Source organism: Loxodonta africana, chromosome 22, assembly GCF_030014295.1.
Source record: "Loxodonta africana isolate mLoxAfr1 chromosome 22, mLoxAfr1.hap2, whole genome shotgun sequence".
NCBI classification, from domain to species: Eukaryota; Metazoa; Chordata; class Mammalia; order Proboscidea; family Elephantidae; genus Loxodonta; species Loxodonta africana.
In genome coordinates, this window is record NC_087363.1 from 4,701,029 (window position 1) to 4,716,181 (window position 15,153).

General features: G+C 36.5%; 1 pseudogene; it reads right to left on the reverse strand.

Moving 5' to 3' along the window:
• Positions 1-13,569: 13,569 nt before the first annotated feature.
• Positions 13,570-14,909, reverse strand: LOC100658927 (olfactory receptor 10C1-like; annotated as a pseudogene).
• Between the last annotated feature and the right edge of the window lie 244 nt (positions 14,910-15,153).

A 15,153-nucleotide genomic window follows, 5' to 3' on the forward strand; every position in this document is an offset into this window, starting at 1 on the left:
TCTCAAGGTACAATCAGGGTGTTGGGAGATAATTTCCGAAACTTCTTCAGACAAATTGATACAGTTTTGTCATAATGAGCTATAGGTCACACCAGGACAACCAGGTGATTCCCACAGGTAGGATGAAACTTTCCCAACCTGTGTTTCATATTATAAATTACCTTAAAGACATGGAAAATACCTCACCATTATAATCAGTCTCATTGGGCCCTATTAAAAAGTGAATGTGGTCAAGGAACAAAATTAGAAAGAACCTTAAGAAATCCCTGGATAGGTGATTAAAGTGCAATTTAAATGTTTAACAATATAAAGTCAGAGAGAAATTTCTGTAATTTTCCACACTTACACTCACAGGAGTCTCTTGAGTGGATGCCAACATTATTAGAATAATTCTCAAAGAGTCCACATATTAAAAGTAACTGTATAGAATGTCTGCAAACACAACTCTTCACCTCCTTCTATGTAAAATTACATTTGCCCTTGACCACATATCTTAACATTTTTTTTAATTTATCTGTAAGAGTAATTTATAGCTTCAAGTTTAAGCTCATTTTATATTCTTTCATCCCTGGAAGTTAGTTTAGAATTAATTTTCATTTGATATTCCTTCAGTGGGAGTGGTAATCTTATATTATTAATTTGTTTTAGTAAACAAAACATAGAATAAATGGGAAAAACATAGAAGCTCTTTTCCTAAAGCTGTTTCCTTTCTCAACAAATTTAAATTGAATTTTCTCTTGCTTTTAGCATTCACGTGTACCAATGATATATGCCCAATTCTTTGAAAAATTTAATGTATATTTTTCTTTAAAAAAATCAATTTGAATGGGAAAATAAACACTCTCTACTGAGACTCTACCAAAATTTATTGGAGAGAGTTCAAAAAAGATATTTCCATTAGTAAGTTGGATAAATATTTTACAATGTTTATGTCACTCAATTAATATACTCTTTGTATTAGTATTCCCTTTAGGACCTATCAGATTTGTAGATACTATCGATGTATGGGCAATTGTTCAGGCTGAGTACTTCTGTTCTGGACTACACTAGCGGCTCAATGAATGATGCACTATTATCAGCTGGTACTTTTAATCAGATTAGCTACACAACAGAATAATGAATTAATTTCACCATCAATGCTCCTGAGAGTTGATATCAGTTAAACATAAAAATCACATCACAAGCAATAACAAATAATAACAAAACATGTATACACAAGGTTTGAAGAATAGCTACTAAAGATTATACTTGTGTGGGTCTTTTCAAAGACTCTATACTCAGTCACCATAAAAAAGTTTTTTTCTCTGGTACCCACCAATAATTTGGGATAACTCTGGGAAAATAATTATGACGAAGAATTCCCTGTGATACCAAAAATTGGTAAATATAAGAGACCAAAATGGAAAGAATGCTGAATCTCCATTTGTTATCTACCCAAAACAATGCAATGGGTCTTTCTAATTACTTCTTCAGAATAAGGAAAACAAAGTATTACGTTAGCTGTTGATCAAAAGTAAAGCATTTTACACCTTCTGATTGAAGCTAATTCCAGGCATTATATAATTAGGCTATAATTGAATATTTTACATTTTCCAGAATCTCATATCACATAGAAATTGGAAGTTCAGATTTTAACTGGGAGAGGTAGTGTTTTAAAATCTAAAGCTTTTCCCTAAACCAGACAGACATTCTTGTTGTCATTTTTAGTTAAATAGGGAATTTCAGTCTTGATGAGAAAGAATATAGGAATTACATATTCATTAAGAAAATTTTAATTGTAGTTGTCTATTTTATAGCACTCGTGCATATAAATAATCTCCAAGAGCTTAGGAATCATATCCTACCAAAAGATAGAAACCAGGAAGAAGGAAGAAACCAAGATTTAAATTTTAAGTATGCTCTTTCAGTGTTTAAAAAAAAAACAAAAGGTGTTTTGTATGTGTGTGTGTTTTACTTCACAGAAATGCCTTAAAATAATTTAATCTTATCAGCAATTCAAAGTAAGTAATTTCTTCTCTTTGTTGCCTAAACCAGTAGCCAATTAGAACACTCATGAACGGTTTCATCAATGAAGAATTTCATGTTTTTTAAGACAGTCTATTTAATTTTCTAAAAGACCTGCTTCTTAGAAAAGTTTTCCTAGTATTGAAGAGAAAGGTGCTTTTCTGTGACTTTCTCCAGTTGTTTTAAGTTTTGTCCTTTTGGTCCTTGTGAGCAAATCAAATCTCTTGGGGTAAGTCCTGTAAACATGCAATGACAATAACCCAGTCTCCTTGTTTCCACATTCAACTTCTCTAATGACATCATCCAAACCTTACCAGCCATGCCCAAACGCAGCAATCCTGATCACCGCTATGAACTTGCTCTATTCTATCCAGATCTTTCAAATGTACAAATTACTAGAATTTAACACAATGCTTACTCATTAATTTATTTCAAAAATGCTTGTTTAGTGCTGCCTAGACCTTCCTTTAAGATGGAGATGCAGGGCGTAGAGCTCCTGGATTGAATATTGTGAAAATCACTGATGGCCATGAAAAAAGCCACCTCTTCTCTCCAACAGCTTATCAGTTACAAGAAAGAGGTGTTTCAGGGAGTTACAAATGCTACAGAGAAAAATAAAATAGCGTTAGGAACAAAAAAGTGAGTCAAACTTGACATGATCCTCATTTGGCATGCACAGAAAATCCAGTGAAGGAGTAAGGGAGGGGATGATTCTATTCATTTAGGCAGATTTTAAATAAATTTTAATAAATGTAATACTTTTAATAAAACTGTATATGTTACTGTATGCTCAGACTTAAAATGTCACAATGTGTTATATGTTATTTAATAGCGTAAAAATGTCTGTATCTAACATACATTCGGAAACCCTGCTGGTGTAGTGGATAAGTGCTACCGCTGCTAACCAAAGGTCTGCAGTTCAAATCCATCAGGCGCCCCTTGGAAACTCCATGGGGCAGTTCTACTCTGCCCTATAGGGTCGCTATGAGTCGGGATCGACTCGAGGGCAATGGATTTTTTTTTTTTTTTTAAACGTGCGTTCAGGAACAATAACTCTGATAGAGCTTTGTCCACCAGATGGCGCTGCGAGGGACCGTTTCATGGGCAAGACAATCAGTAAATAAAACTGTATCTGAATTTCTTTAACTGGTAAATATAACTATATAGTCATTTCCTCTTTTATAAGGCATTTATTCAGCAATTAATTAATTGAATTTATTGTATTGTTTAAACTGGAAAAACGTATACTTTAAATATTTTAGTATAGGATAACATTCTGGATTTTATCATTGTTACTAGATTAATTAATATTGACATATTAATCAATAATTAGTAGGAAACAGGTGGCACCTGTTTTACCTAGTGACAATCGTAAATAAAAAGTGAGAGGAGGCTTTATATGAATTTTTTGAATCTTACTTAGTCATTATTTTAAAAAGTTGCAAAATTAAAACATAATGACAGTGCATGTATCTCCATCTTGAAAAGGTCTAAATAATAATCCTATAATTTAGTTTGCCTATTTGGGAAATTTTTCTTGAGTCGAGTGTTCTGTTCCAAAGATTATTTTTTTCCAGTTCTTTCCTTCTGAGGAGAATAGGAAAACTTCATAAAATTAAAATCCTTGCAAATCTGCCAAACAAATCAATGGCTAAGAATTATTTGACCCTTAATGTATGAATGTTACACATTGAATAAATTTGCATCATTTTTTAATTACTCTTAATGAATACATGCATGCTAGCATGCTAAATTTTTTGTATTCGCTAATGAAACCCATTTTAATTTATGAAATGTATTTTTTTTTTTATAGGGAAAAACCACCAATTCCCAACCGCTGTTGAGTCGATTCTGACTTGTGGTGACCCCATGTGTGTCACAGTAGAGCTGTGCTACATACGGTTTTCAATGGCTGATTATTTTGGAAGCATAACACCAGGATTTTTTTCTGAGGTACACCTAGGTGGATGTGAACCTCCAGCCTTTTGGTTACCAGCTGAGTGTGTTAAACATTTGCACCACCCACTAACTCCTACAGAAGAACACTGAACATTTTAATTATATAAGATGGGTCAGACTAGAAGAATAATCTGAGGTAATATTTAGTTTTTTCTAGAAGAGTAATAAAGATACAGCAAAAATAATTACCTGTGCCTAAGTCGCTAGAATTTCAGTTAAAATGGTTTTTGCTTTAGCTGGGATTTTTCAGTTATTGATAAGAAACACCTCAGCTCAGAGTGATATGAGCAAATGCTAAAGGGCAAAGGGTTTGTCTCACACAACAGAAAATTCCAGTGTATTATTAAAGCCAGATTCAGAGACAAATACGTCATCATGACTCAACATTTATGTAGCTGAAGGCAGTGTTTTCCTTCCACTGACATTGCTCTAAGTATGCTCTTTCCTGTGATGTAACACTCTGGAGCTCCAGAGTTACATCTTCCAAAATTCAAGTTTAATGCAAAAGATATCACCTTCTTATCGTTTCCTTAAATACTCAAGGTCCAATACTCTTGGTCATAATTGAATCACGTATCAAACTTTAAGCCAATCTTTTCTGCCAGGTCTTGGGCACATGCCCATCCTTGAATTCTCTGAGGCTAACTTGTAGTTTGAGAATTGGAAAGGTTTGTTTCTCCAATAAGGTACAAAACAAAGAGACAATGGTTGCTAGGGAGACAAAAATTAAAAATTGCCTCTTACACATTAAGATTAATAAGGGACGTAGAAACAATAGTAAAATTGTTAAAATAATAGTAAAATATAAATAGAATACATTTCTTTCCTCTAACCCATGATGGGTGAGGTGTCAAGACAATTTACAACTTGATTGTTTTATCTGTCTTTAGTTTCCAAACAAATTCGGAAGCTTCAAAATGCAAATTGATTAATTGATTTTGGGACTAAGGGTGGGGTTAGGCAGAATAATGCCAGATGACAGAATTAATATTCCATGTCTGTGTTTTGTATTTACTCTAGTATTCTTTTTTTTTTTTTTCTTTTAGCCTTAAGAAACTTTGAGTACCTTGTTAGGTTGTTGTTGCTAGGTGCTGTCAAGTTGGTTCCAACTTACAGCCATCCTATGTACAATGGAACAAAACCTGCCCAGTCTTGCATCATCCCAACAACGTTTACTATGTTTGAGCCCATTTTTGCAGCAATCTCATTGAGGGTCTTCCTCTTTTTCGCTTACACTCTACTTTACCAAGCATGATGTCCTTCTCTAGGGACTGGTCCCTCCAGATAGCATGTTCAAATTATGTGAGACAAGAAGAAGCATTATGGCTGTACTTATGCCAAGATAGCTTTTTTAGAAGAGTTACAACTAGAATGTTCCTTAGACAGTTCATTCTTCTGGCAGTCGATGGTATAACCAATATTCTTTGCCAACACCATTATCCAAAGGCATCAATTCTTCTTTGGTCTTCCTTATTCACTGCCTAGCTTTCACATGCATATGAGGTGACTGAAAATACCATGGCTTGGGTCAGGCACACCCTAGTCCTAAAAGTGAAAGCTTTGCTTTTTAACACTTTAAAGACGTCCTTCACAGCAGATTTGCCCAATGCAATGTGTCGTTTGATTTCTTGACTGTTTCTTCCATGGGTGTTGATTGTGTATACAAGTAAAATGAAATCCTTGACAACTTCAATCTTTTCTCCATTTATCATGATGTTGCTTGTTGGTCCAGTTGTGAGGATTTTTGTTTTCTTTATGTTGAGGTGTAATCCATACCAAAGGCTGTGGTCTTTGATCTTCATCAGTCCTTTTCACTTTGAGAAAGCAAGATTGTGTCATCTGCATAACAAGGGTTATTGGTCTCCCTCCAATCCTGATGCCACGTTCTTCATGTAGTCAGCTTCTCAGATTACTTGCTCAGCATACAGCTTGAACAGTATAGAGAAAAGATACAACCTTAATGCACACCTTTCCTTATTTTAAACCACACAGTATCCCCTTGTTCTGTTCGAATGACTGCCTCTCTGTCTTTGTACAGCTTCTTCATGAGCATAATTAATGTTCTGGAATTCCCATTCTTGGCAATGTTATCCATAATTTGTTATGATTTATACAGTCGGATGTCTTTGCATAGTCGATAAAAAACAGGTAAACATCCTTCTGGTGTTCTCTGCTTTCAGCCAAGATTCATCTGACATTAGTGATGATATCCCTAGTTACACTTCCTCTTCTGAATTTGGCTTGAATTTCTGATAGTTCCCTGTAGGTGTACCACTGAAACCATTTTTGGATTATCTTCAGCAAAATTTTACTTGTGTGTGATGTTAATTATATTGTTTGATAATTTTTACATTCTATCAGCTCACTTTTCTTCAGAAAGGGCACACATATGGATTGCTTTCAGTCAGTTGGCCAGGTAGCTGTCTTCCAAATTTCTTAGCATAGACAAATAAGCACTTCCGGCGTTGCATCCGTTTGTTGAAACACCTGAATTGGTACTCCATCAATCCCTGGAGCCTTGCTTTTTGCCAATGCCTTCAGTGCAGCTTGGGCCTTGTCCTTCAGCACCATTGATTCTTGATCACATGCTACCTCCTGAAATGGCTCAGTGTTGACTAGTTCTTTTTGTTACTGAGTACCTTCACCTTAGCCAGTTTATTCTCAGGTTTCAAACTTCCTGATTCCTTTGTTTCTATTGTCAACAGAAAACTAATACTAGAGACCAGGAGTAGTCAGGCTCTGAATGTTTAGTTAGTTGACTGAAGAATTTACTCACCTTCCTGGTTTGCCTGAAGGCCTCATTGCTACAACTATCTAAGGCAATATTGGAAGTTTCTTATGAACAATTGCTAAATGATTAAAAAAAAAAAACATTGAGCATGTTTTACCAATGATTTTACTCTGTATCTGGAACAAGCAGGCAGTGAACTGCTGCATCATCCAGCCATTTCTAAGTGTTGCCCCTGAATGACAGTGGAGAAAAGAGTATAATTTGAAGGAAAAAGATGTATCATAGAATATTATTTAAGAGTATGGATCTATCATTTACAAATGGTGTCCCAATGGCAATTTTTTAACTACTCTGAGCCTTCGTTCTTTCATCTGTATAATGGAGATAATAATACCTCCTTTGTAGTATTGTTGCAAGATGTTAGGAATACAGACTTTGTAAAACACTCAGGACAATAACTAGCATACTTGTTGATTGCCATGAAATCAATTTCAACCCATGACGACCCCATGTAGGACTGCCCCATAGCGTTCTCAAGGCTGTGACCTTTCAGAAGCAGATTGCCAGGCCTGTCTTCTGAGGTGCCTCTGGGTGGGCTGGAACCACTAACCTTTTGACTAGTAGTCCAGGGCTTAACCTTTTGCATTACCCAGGGACTGCATATAGTTGGTGCTAAGTGAATCTTTATCTAACTATTTTTGCCTATTTTGTTTGTAAAGATAGATAACCTGGGGTCAAAATCTACTCTGTACTCTCACAAAGGTCAAATATTTGGCTGTATAGAAAGGGATTAGGAAATTGCAAGATCTGTGGGCAAAGACAAGCACTTTTGAATTTTTTGCCTTTTTAAACTTCACTCAGATGGGAGTACCTTAGTTGGCTGCAATTTCTGCATCGCTGCAAGCATCCAGTTGGAGAACTGTGGTCCAGTTTCACATTTTCATGGACATGTTGATTTTTATAAATAACTTTCTTTGAGGCATCCCAAATGTAATTTATTATACTCGTCGGAGCACCCTTCCCATGTCTCGTGAGAAGCAGAGGGAAAATCTTTTCATGGACATGACAATTTTACAAGTACAATACTTCTATCTGCCTCACACTCTCTTCAGTCTGTTCCTCCAACACAGCTTGGTAGGGACATGTAGATGGCTGGGATAACCTTCCATCTTCTCAGGAAGTCCAATTACTTGTGACTCATTTGAAGTCTTCTCTAGCATTTAAAGTACCTCTTCCCTTCAGCTTTTTCCTCAAATGAAAGTGCTAAACAAGTTCAAATCCCCACTCCCCACTCGTCATGTATTTAAGCAATAGTTTCAGTGACTATAACTTTACTACATGATTTTAAAACACTTAAACATCTCAAAATGAATGAAATAAAAACTTTGACACCAGTTTTTTTTTTTTGTTTTTAATTCTTTTGGAGGTTTGTAGAAGTATTGACTACTAGAGATTTCTGGTACTTAAAATCAGTTTGGGCTGTGGGAGTGCTTATGCCAAGAAGTCTTTTGATTCGGATGAATTCTCAAGAAGCAGGCATGTATTAATAAACTCTATCTTTGATGTCCAAAATGTTTTATTATTTATACTCCAGATCAACACACTTTTTCCTCCCATACATTCTGAATAGAACACTTTTGTGAGGTTATTTCTGGAACCCCCCTTCTTACTATTCAAAACATACAGCCAACATTGGTTTTCCATTTGTGATATGTGTGAAAACTATTTTTTAAACTTTCATTGGGGACGAACTACTGTAGAGCCCAAGCAATAAAATGTGACACAGTTTTGGCCAAGAGTTTTATTTTTGTTTCTTTTTCTCTGAACGTAGCACCATTTCGAAGTCCCAGGCAACTGGAAGTTGAGAGCATTCAGTAACATTACTTCTGGCTCAAACGTGGGTTTCTTAATAGAGTTCAATCAGTCCATATAGCAACAAAGCTTCCTACAAGTGTCTTGCAGGCAGTGAGTGTTTAAAAGTGAGAGCAAAACAATATAAGAGATCAGACACTCTGTGATTGCTAGTGGCCGTTGGACTGGTGTGTGTGTGGTATTCATTGTGTCTCAGAGACAACTAAGAGACAGCTTTGGAGGTAATGAGGCTCTACTACTATGCAAGTGTGGCAATGAAGCCTTCAGCCATTCCACTGTTCTAAAGTTGCCCTCACCTTAGGCTATCACAGTGGAAAGAAAGTAGGCTGGGCAAATTGAAAACATTCACTTCTTTCCAGCAGGAGAGAGCACAAGTCATGTTGTTTAGCAAACAGGAAATGGATATATATGTTCCGCTTCTACTTCCAGTAATGTTTAGTCTCTCGGTATAAAATCTCCTCATGTGTCCAACTCCAGTTGTAATTCTACTGATAAACACTATATGTCCTGATCCTCCCCACCCTCAAGTTTAGGAGCTAGGTGATAATTTAACTAAAATGATCACTTGAACAAAGCAATACTTTGTGTATTTAATACAAAGAAAGACAGGAAAATTAAAAAAAAAAAGTCTGCTACTGTTGAAAACTTAGATAAATAGGAAGAAATTCATATAAATGCCGTATTTTCATCATCAATCTAGTAAATACGTATGTATGTATATGCATATTTTTTTTTCCATAAAATAAATGGTGAATGTAAGGTAACTAGAAGGACCAATGAATGATATGAACATCAGACAACAGGAATTTCTGGGTGGTGCAAATGGCTAACGTGTCCAGCTGCTAATCGAAAGGTTGGAGGTTCAAGTCCACCATGGTGCCTCAGAAGAAAGGACTGGTGATCTATTTCAGAAAGATCAGGCACTGAAGACTCCATGGAGCACACAGTTCTACTCTGACATACATGGAATCTCCATGAGTTGGACCTGGTTCTGATCACATTCTAGAGTCTGAAGTGGTTTCCTAGTTAGCAGATTCAGCTGCTTTACTGTGTGTCTTCTTGGAGTATTTATCGTTTGCCTGTCTTGGACACTACTGAGAATATTGGAGATTTTCCACTAGAGAATATTATGATTATATAATCATTAAAACAGTAATACCTAAAAATCTTCCCACTGGAACTTAAGAGCAAAACTACGTATTATATTTCATATTTATGTCCCACAGGATCAAACTTATTGTTCAACTATGTTTTAATTAATTGTTCTCACTTGAGTGTAAGAAATCAGGGCACACAGAACACTATGGCTTGGCTGGAAGTGTAATCAGAATTTCTAAAAATACAAAAATCTCTGTTACAAAAACCACAATTCTTGAGTTCATAAAAATGTATCAGAATAATTTAAAATACACCGACTTTTATCAAAACATATCAGCTTTAACCAAGTTAATAATGTTGTTGTTGTTGCCTGCCATCAAGTTGGTTCCAACTCATAGTAACCTTACACAGCGGAAGTGGCCCGTAGGCTGAAATCTTTACAGGAACAGATCACCAGGTCTTTTTTCCCATGAAGCGACTGGTGTGTTCCAACTGCTGACCTTTTGGTTGGCAGGCGAATACTTAACCATTGTGCCCCCAGTTCTCCTTAAAGTTATAATAATAACTAACTGTTGTGTGACTACTCAGTGTTAGGTTATGTACTCAGCGATTAACTCCTTTCACCCCATCTTGTCACTAAAACCTATTTAAAAAAACCAAAAAAAAAAAAAAACAAACCCACTGCCATCAAGTCAATTCCGACTCATAGTGACCCTATAGGACAGAGTAGAACTGCCCCATAGAGTTTCCAAGGAGCGCCTGGCAGATTTCAACTGCCAACCTTTTGGTTAGCAGCTGTAGCACTTAACCATTACGCCACCAGGGTTTCCAAAATCTATAAGCATTACCAAAAAGAAAAGAATTATCTCTTCTGCTATTTGATCATATTAAAAATATTAAGAGATGAAGTTCATTGGGAGAGAATTCCATAGAGAAAATTATAAAGTATCATGTAGATTGAATATACAGAGGCTGCTTTGTACTGGAATACACACGAAGGAGTTACCCAAGTCATTCTAGCCAGTGGATCTGCATAGCCAAATAATAGCAGAAGTAAGAACTAAACAAATAAAAAGAGGCTTGAAAGTACTGCTCAGTGTGCCTAAAAAAGTTGCCGTGTTTCTCTTTGTTTATCTTTAAGACAGCTAATGTATTTGTCCTACAAGCAAATCAAGTGGTGTCATATCACCTGGTGTGACACGTAGAAATATTTAAAACGGTGGATGTTCTGATGAACTAATGCATACTTAGCTGGTTGCCGATTTAATTTTTCACTCATAGAACTAAATGGAAGCAAGCAGAGAAAGTAATAGTGAAGTTGATTAATTATATTTAATTTAAGTAATGATGGGTCATGATAAATCTTTCATTGGGTATATTGAAAAATAATCATTCTTAAACACATTTCATATGCCTGTACTCTTGGAACTTTTACCTGTATTTCTTCTCCCTACTGATTAATTTTAAAATGTTTAATTCGTATTTGCAAAGGCTATTCTAAGGAAGTAACAATTTTAGATGCCTAAAAAAATAATCTAGTGGGGCAAAGAAAAGTTGTGATATAATGAAAAGGAATTTATACAGCAAGATTTTCTCCTGTGAAAGAGCTCTATAATTCCACTGCCATAGATTTGATTCCAACTCACAGTGACCCCATGAGGTATCCACGGCTGTAAATCTCTACAGAAGTAGGCTGCCATATCTTTCTCCCACAGAGCCGCTGGTGTTATCCAACCGCTGACTTTTTGGTCAGCAATTAATTGCTTTCACCACGTACAGTTCTATCTCTTGCCTTTGGAAATGAACCTACCGTTCCACAAATGGAGTTAGAAAATGAGAGAGGGAAAAATAATTATTAAGATATCAATCCTTATTTTCTATTTATACCAATTCTTTATTTTACATACACACAATTCACTCCTTGTATTCCAAATACAAGACTCCTTCCATAGAGTAAAAGTGTAGCTTTTGCTCACAGTGTCTCCTTCCATATCCCTTGAAACTCACCATTCCAAAGTACTGGAGATGCTTTCTTTATGGCAAGCCCATATGTGCAGAGTAGAACCACATTCCACAGAATTTTCAGGGCTGTGACCTTTTGGAAGCAGATTGCCAGGTCTTTCTTCCAAGATCCCTTTGGGTGGGTTCTAACCACCAAACTTTCACCATGAGTCAGAATCAACGGAGAGCAACTTTTTTTTTTTTTTTTTTGCAGACGCTTTCCAGGTGCCAAATATCCACATCTCTGTGCTGAGGGCATTTAGAGAAGTCTATTCCAGTCAGCAGGAGAGCAGTAGCATCAGGGTTACTATCCCCCAGCAGCAGCCCTGGGTGTATGCAAATGAGCATGTATATTCCCCAACTACATATATCCAGGGGGCGGTGGTGGTGGTTCAGTGGTAGAATTCTGGTCTCCCATGAGGGAATTCTGGGTTTGATTCCTAGCGGATGCACTTCACGGGCAGCCACCACCATGATACATGTCGCTATCATGTTGAACAAGTTCCAACAGAGCTTCCAGAGTAAGATTGACTAGAAAGAAAGGCCTGGTGATCTACTTCCAAAAATAATCAATGAAAACCCTATGGGGCACAATGAAGATGGTGCAGGACTGGGCAGCAAGCCATTCTGTTGTGCATGGGGTCTGCATGAGTCCAGGGTAACTCGAAGGCAGCTAACAACAACAACCTAGACCCAGAGGAAGGCGAATCTGAGGGCTGTGTTTTACACTGTTTCCACACAGGTTTAAATTCTCATAGCCTTCAATATTACCTGGCACAGTAATGGAACATTTTTTGGCTGCCTTCCTTTCCCTCCTTCATTGTCTCACTTTAGAGGCCCTCTGAAATACATTACTCACACTGTATTAGGGTTTGATTCTAGGGTAACAGCATTAAAATAAAATCAAAGGTGGACATTACAAAATGTCACTGAACGTTTAATTATTTTGTACCTCACTTCTCCAGTTTCCATAGAAACTTAATATTTGTTAAAAAGTTATTTACTTTATTCTCTTGTGGAAGCCTTGTTCGTTTTTATTCAAGGGGTCAAAAATATTATGGTTAATTAGTTACAATATTATAAACAGTTCTTGAGGGAAATTACAATCCAAACCAACACATTTAAACAGGGCTCACAATAGTAGTAACAAGAGCTAATGTCACAAAGAAGTTCCTTTAAAAACTTCATTCATTTGAAAACAATAACAACAACAACAAAAAAGGATCTAGTTCTGGATAAAGATCCAGGGTTCCTTATGGTATTTATAAATTATATATTTAGGGTTGTTTCATAGTGTTCTCATCCGTATTTATTAATGACTGATTATTTAAGATGGTAAGTTAAGGGAGTGCATTCCACTTAAGAACTTAAATTCTAACAGCTTGTATTTGTTTTTGCTTTTTACATTTATTTCATTTTTCCAACAGCTTAATATTTGATATTAAAAAAAAAGTATCAATTACTTCTTCCTATTATTTAAAAAATTTTTTCCACGAGAAGAACACTTTGTTTCCCTCAGTAAAATGGCATGAAAAATACTCACCTTAATCCTATTACTGTTGTGGAAGAAAAAAATGAATAGTATCTGACACTCAGGAGATGCCCAGTAAATATTTTTGAATGAATGAATGATTAAATAATTTCATGATCCTACTGCATACTTTCCTCTTGTTTAAATACATTGAAAAATATAGAACAAATCCAATTGTTTTCTGGTTCCTAGGCTACACAGGTGTTAATGATTGTGTGCACGTATGTATATATAATCATTAAAGTAGTATCTATACATAGAAAGAGAGACAGAGACAGAGAGAGACATTGATCGTGAAGTCTCGGGTAACTTCTCCATACAGTAGCGTAAGTTTTATCTGCTATGGCCTAGCTGTCTAGGTTTAGGCCATTTGTCAAAGAGGGTTCCTTTGTGTTACCCTTTGAAAGGCTTCCTTCACTTCCTTGTTCCTCAAGGTGTAGATGACAGGATTCAGAGCAGGAGTGACCACTGTGTACATGAGAGCAGTTGCTTTGTCTGTTTCTGGAGTGTGGGCGGTCTTGGGATGGAGATAAGTGAATAAGGCAGTTCCATAGAACAGAGAAACAACCAGGATATGAGAAGAACAAGTGGAGAACGCTTTGCGTCTGCCAGCTGCTGAGGGGATTCTCAAGATGGCTATAAGAATATGCACATAGGAGCACAGAATGAGGAGACAGGGGCTCATGATGAAGAGCACGGAGACAGCAAACAACACAATCTCATTGTGGGAACTGTCAACACAAGCCAATTTCACCACAGGCATGATGTCACAAAAAAAGTGTTGAATCTGTCCTGTTCCACAGAAGGACAGAGTGAAGATTTAAGTGGTCTGGACTGACTCCACCACCACTCCAGTGGTCCAAGATGCTGCAGCCAGTTTCAAATACACATGAGGGCCCATCAAGAGAATATAATGCAGCGGGTAACAAATAGCCACAAATCGGTCATAAGCCACGGCTGCTAGCAGGCAGCACTCTGTCAGCCCCAAGATGGTGAATATGAACATCTGAGCTGCACAGCCTCCTGTGTTAATAGTCTGTGTGTCTACTAGCAGGTGCACCACCATCAGAGGCACCACACTGCTGATACAGCACTTCTCCAGAAAGGAGAGATTCACCAGGAAGAAATACATGGGAGTTTACAGGAAAGGAGTGATCCAGATCAGGCAAATGATGATGAGATTTCCTCCCACTGTAAACAAGTAGATAACTAAGGACACCACGAAGAGCAAAGGCTGTAACTCTCCTAGAGAGGAAAAAGCCACAAATGTGAATTTGGTGCAAAGGGACCGGTTTCCACCCACCACGGGCTCAGAGCCAGGCATCTGTGGAAACGAGAAAGAGAATACATAATACTTAAAAGATTCCGATCACCTAACACAGGTCTCCGTCAAACCTCAGCCAAAGAAGCTCTCCTAGGATCAGTGATCTGAGCTGAGAACCAAGATACCTGGATTCCATTTATTAAACCTTTTTAAGTAAGTTTCAATTAAAATGGATGCAATATTCCTTCCTTATTCTGAGTTGTGTATCTTATTCTTTTGTTACAGACATTTAAAAAAATAACCACTTTTAGTTACAGATTCAGATTTTCTTGTTTTCATATCACTACTATAATTATATGCACATATTATTACATAAGTAATATATTCTAAAGGAGGTCACATGCCACCTAAGTATATAGAGTAAAAAGTAATTATTATGATTTTGCAAATTCCACAACCTTCCTTAAAACTACTCGTCACAGTTTGGAAGAGAATGTATTTCTAGATATTTTCCTATATATTTACATACATATTTTTGCTTATCTTGATTTTAACACAGTAAGTCAGTAACTAGGAAGCTAAAATCCAAAGAAGTCAAAGAATTTCCTTTCCAGAACATCAATGTAATTCTACAGAATAGTATGAATAAGGACTATACCTAGAGTCACAAGCACCCTAAACTTACTTCTTATT